The sequence below is a fragment of the Bison bison genome, unplaced genomic scaffold, assembly GCF_000754665.1.
Source record: "Bison bison bison isolate TAMUID 2011002044 unplaced genomic scaffold, Bison_UMD1.0 scf7180017864487, whole genome shotgun sequence".
NCBI lineage: Eukaryota > Metazoa > Chordata > Mammalia > Artiodactyla > Bovidae > Bison > Bison bison.
The window spans coordinates 7,902,035-7,907,781 of NW_011495047.1; positions in this window are offsets into that span (position 1 = coordinate 7,902,035).

Genomic DNA, 5,747 nt, shown 5'->3' on the forward strand with positions numbered 1-5,747 from the left:
GAGTCTGAGTGAACTCCGGGAGTTGGTGCTGGACAGGGAGGCCTGGTGTGCTGCGATTCATGGGGTCTCAAAGAGTCGGACACAACTGAGCGACTGATCTGATCTGATCTGATCTGAGGGGTTTTTGTAGATTCCCTGAGATCTTCTATGTAGATATTGTGTCATCTGCAAATAGAAAGAGTTTTATTTCTTCCTTTCCTGTCTGTATACCTTTTACTTCCTTTTCTTGCCTTATTGAACTATGTAGATCTTCCAGTATTAGTACTGTGTTGAACAGACTATATATATTTTAACTTAAGAAATCTGTACATTTTTCATTTTTGTTTTAAGCACTTTACAAATATTAACTCATTTAACACTCATAACAATCCTGAATCAGGTTCTGTTGTGTTATCATTCTTATTTTACACATGAGGAAACTGAGGCTAGGTCGAGTAATCTGCCCTACAGTTATCTGTGATAAGTTGCTCAGTTATCTCCGACTCTTTGCGACCCCATGGACTGTAGCCCGCCAGGCTCTTCTGTCCATGGGATTCTCCAGGCAAGAATACTCAAATGGGTTGCCATTTCCTTCTCCAGCAGTTACCTACAGCTGTGTAAAAATTAGTCCTTGCGGTTGAGTGGTTAAACTAAATGCCAGTTCCCTCCCCAGGTGTGCCAAAACAACTACAACAACCCCCTCCCCACAAAAAAATCCAGAAAGAGGGAAAAAATTACCCTCAAATGTAGTGACTTAAAACAACAAGAGCCAGGAATTCAACAATGGCTTGACTGGGAGATTCTGCCTAGGGAGTCGTTTATTCAATTTCAGGCAGATATTATCTGGGGTTCTTGTAGCTAAATGCTCTATTGGAATGAGGGAATCTGTTTGCAGGATGGTTCTGTTTGCAGGGCAGTTCACTCACATCGTGGGTGAGTGGGTGCTGCCTGTTAGCCAGAGGTCTCAGTTTCTCTCCACATGGACCTCTCCTATGGCTGCTTGAGTGTCCTCATGATTGCCTCATTTGGAGAAGGCAGTGGCACCCCACTCCAATACTCTTGCCTGGAAAATCCCATGAACGGAGGAGCCTGGTAGCCTGCAGTCCATGGGGTCGCTAAGAGTCAGACACGACTGAGTGACTTCACTTTCACTTTCATGCATTGGAGAAGGAAATGGCAACCCACTCCAGTGTTCTTGCCTGGAGAATCCCAGGGACAGGGGAGCCTGGTGGGCTGCCGTCTATGGGGTTGCACAGAGTCGGACATGACTGAAGTGACTTAGCAGCAGCAGCAGCAGCAGCAGCATGATTGCCTCATTGGCTTTACCAAGAGCAAGCCATTCAAAAGAAAAGGTAGAAGATGCAATGCCCTTTTATGACCTAGCCTCCATAGTCATACATTAACCACATGGACCAGACCTGATTCAGTGAGGTACAGCACAACTCAAGGGTAGGAATATCAGGAATCAAGCTGTCTTGGAGACTGGATACGACAGTTGATAAATAGCAGATCTGAGATTGAACTCAAGGAAATCTGAGTTGGAAGTCATAATCACTGTGTCACATTGCCTAACTTTGGGGAGATTTGGGCCAGTGAGAAATATGAGTTCTGTAAAATGGGTGAAGGGCAGTTGAGGAAGGGCAGAAAGAAAGTGAAGTCACTTAGTTGTGTCTGACTCTGCGACCCCATGGACTGTAGCCTACCAGGATCCTCCATCCATGGGGTTTTCCAGGCAAAAATACTGGAGTGGGTTGCTATTTCTTTCTCCAAGAGACCTTCCTGACCCAGAGATTGAACACAGGTCTTCCACTTATAGACAGACGCTTTACCATCTGAGCCACCAGGCAAGCCCATTGGCAGGTTGGTATAAACCCCTGACAGGGTTTCTGCCATAAGCTGTATGAGGTCACCGTGGAACTGCAAAGCAGGGCTCCTTCACTTGCTTCTCACAGGGCGTGTCATACATTCACACAAGCACACTGTAGAGTTAGTAAAGTACAGCAGAAAACATGTTCGCTAGGAGAACAAAGAACTAGAGTTTCAAGCATCCTTACCTTGTTCTGAAGAATCCTGGCTGCTGCTGCTGCTAAGTCACTTCAGTCGTGTCCGACTGTGCGGCAGGCAAGAACACTGGAGTGGGTTGCCATTTCCTTCTCCAATGCATGAAAGTGAAAAGGGAAAGTGAAGTCGCTCAGTCGTATCTGACTCTCAGCAACCCCATGGACCGCAGCCTACCAGGCTCCTCCGTCCATGGGAGTTTCCAGGCAAGAGTACTGGAGTGGAAGAATCCTGGACAAGCCCCCAAAATGAAAGGTTGCTGCTGAACCACAAAAGATGCCGGGATTCTTGGCCTCCAGAGGAGAATTTAATCTGGGGCCAGTGACGAGGCTTGATCATTCAGAGCTTTTGTGTAATAAAGTTTTATTAAAGTATAAAGAGATAGAGAAAGCTTCTGACACAGACATCAGAAGGGGCAGAAAGAAGGGCAGGTGGCATCTTATTGTTGTTGTTAAGTCGCTAAGTTGTGTCTGACTGTTTGCAACCCCATGGACTGCAGCATGCCAGGCTTCTCTGTCCTTCACCATCTCCCAGAGTTTGCTCAGACTCAAGTCCATTGAGTCAATGATGCCATCCAATCGTCTCATCCTCTGTTGCCCCCTTCTTCTTCTGCCCTCAGTCTTTCTCAGCATCAAGGTTAAGAAAACAGATCAATTTTAGGAAGAGAACATTTGTAAATTGAGCATCTGGAAACTGAGTCTCTTAAAATTATCCATACTGTGAACCTCTTGAGAGGTTGCTTTATTCCCCAGACTGCAATCCTGAACGACAGTCCTGTGACTTCTCCAACCTCCTACACTTTCTCCCCTTCTCATTCTCCGCTGATGACACTGCTTCCTAATCTACAGAGAAAATGAAGGCAACCACCAACCATCTACCCACTGACAGTATCTATACCCATACACTCTGCTTGCCCTCCTCCTCTCCTCCCAAGGCCAACTCCTTGACTCGAGCTATTGTTGTTTAGTTGCTAAGTCATGTCCAACTCTTCTGGGACCCCATGGACTGTAGCCCACCAGGCTCCTTTGTCTGTGGGATTTCCCAGGGAAAAATACTGGAGTAGGTTGCTATTTCCTTCTCCAGAGGATCTTCCCGATCCAGGTATCAAACCCTTGACTTGAGTACTAGATCTCATTTTGGGAATTCCCTGGTGGTCCTGTGGTTGGTATTGCTGAGGGCCCTGGTTCAATCGCTGGTTGGGGAACTAAGATCCCACAGAAAAATGGTGTGGTCCAAAAAATAAAAAAAAGAAAGAAAGATCTCTTTTCCTTTCAACTACTCAAGAACATTGGGCCTGTCAGCCATTCACCACTCTATCTTTAGTTTGTCCCATTCCCATCAGCAAATACGTAAGGCTATAGTATTATTCACCTTTAATTGTTCTCATGGTTCATGATGTGGTTGGAGAGACTTAATTTAAAGGCTCAACAAGGTTTATAAATATACATAAACAACATATGAAAATGAAAATTTTAAGTACAGCAAATTTTAATGTGCTAAATTGCACAGATTCTTTAATAATGCAATAGAAACTCAGAAAATATAGAGAAAACTGTGGGTTTAGGTGGGGTAGAAAAAGAGAGAACCAAGGACAGCTTTCTACAAAGCTATATTTGTCAGAGTTCTCTGTTGCAAGCAATGGAAATAGACTCTGATTTTAAGTTAAGCTAAAATAGCTCATAGAATCACTGGGAAAGCTGGAAAACCAGGCTCAGAGCCTAAACAGCTATCACCACAGCCAAAACCACTCCATAAATGGTGTCTGGTGAGGACACCACTGTCCACTAGATGTCACACCTCACACTGTTGACACCATCAGGCTGAGCTTGGCGCTGTTGCCACCGCTGCCATAGAAACGGGAAGCTGCTGCTGCCAGGAACACTGTTCCATTGACTCTGCCGCTTTCCACCAATAACTCCAGAGTCAAAGTCTGAAATAGCTGTGTCTGTTTGACCCAGCCTAGGTCAAGGCCAGCACTCAGCTTCCAGAGGGGGCTGGGAGAGCAAGTATCTGGCATTTTCAGCTTCTGTAGTGAAACGTAGGGTCTGCTTCATAGAAGATTTATTAGATTGGACATTCTCAGATGCTGAGCAGCCTTCACCCACCCACCTGCCCTGATAGAAGTGTCCACTTACAGTTGGCTGAAGCTAGAGGGCAGAAAAAGGAAGGGGCTGATTAGTTAAGAGATGAAGAAGTGGCCCAGGGCAGCAGGCATGACACTTGAAGAAGCCTGGGAGGAGCGCTTGAGGAAGGAAAGGCTAGAGGCCAAGAGCTGTGGCAAGTTCTAGGGAGAGTAATAGTGTATAGTATTCGGATAGAGAGAGACGTCTTGAGACCAAGGGCATTTCCAGTCAAGTGTAGAGGTAGAAGCCAATTATAGGGAATTGTGGAGAAAATGAGTATAAAGACAGGAAGGAATCTGGTACTGAAAATGCTTGTTTCTTTTAATGATCACAAAACCACAATCCGATGTGTGTTGATGATCATCTTTTAGTGGTTTTACTCATTTTGGGGGCAATTATATTGCTCTTTTGTGAACTGCCCATTCATATATTTTGCTTATTTTTCTACTGAGGTCTTTATTTTTCTCCCAACAAATTGTAGGTGTTTTTTTTATAGATTAAAGGGCTAAGATTGAGGGTATAAATTTTGAGGAAAGGAACTTTTTTCCTGCTTAGCAGTAAGAGTTTAAACAGGCAGTTTCCCTTACAATCTCCTGTGAAAAATGGCAGATTGACTTTATTTTTCAAAATAACAACTTTATCAAAATATAATTCACATACCGTAAAATTCACCTATTTTAAAGTTTACAATTCAATGGTTTTAGTATATCCACAGAGTTGTGCAAACATCAGCACTAATTCCAGAGACTTTCATCCCCCTAAAAAGAAGCCATAAACCTAATAGTAGTCACTCCCTGTTTCTCCTTCTCCTCAGTCTCTGATGATCAGTAATCTCGATGTTGCTATTGATCAGCCTACTCTGGACATTTAAAGTAAATGGAATCATATAATATGTGTCCTTTTGTGTCTGCGTTATTTCATAAAATAATATTTTTAAAGTTTATCCATGCTGTGGCATATATCAAAACTTCATTCCTTTTTATTGCCAAATAACATTCTATTGTATGTGTATACTACATTTTGTTTAATCATTCATGAGTTAATGGAGATAATGATAGTAACAGATTATCGTTCATGGACTAGAATAGGAAACCACAAGTCTATAGTGATGTAAATGAATTGAATGTACAATGAGGAATAGGATATTTACAATTTCAAATACCTCTCCACAAAATACTAATTACTAAAAAAAAAAAAAATAACTTCACAGTGGAGATTCCTGGTAGACACTACCTTAATCAAGCAACAGAAGCAGACATTATCAGTACTGGAAGGGAATGTTTGAAATCTTGCCCCACCTGAGAGGATGCAATGAGAGAAATGCTTCGTCTCTTTTACACCATTCCAACCAAAGATGCATAATCTGAACCCAATCACGAGGAAACTTCAGCAAAGCCAAACTGATGGATATGAAATAACAGACTTGTAATCTTTTAAAATGTCAGGGTTAGGAATGTCAAGCAAAGAGTGAAGAACTGTTCTTGATGGATAAGACTAAAGAGATAGGACAACAAAATATGGTGTATAATTTAGATCTGGATCTTTGGGGGATAACTAGAGACTCTGGAAAGGAGCCTGAGAATTAAA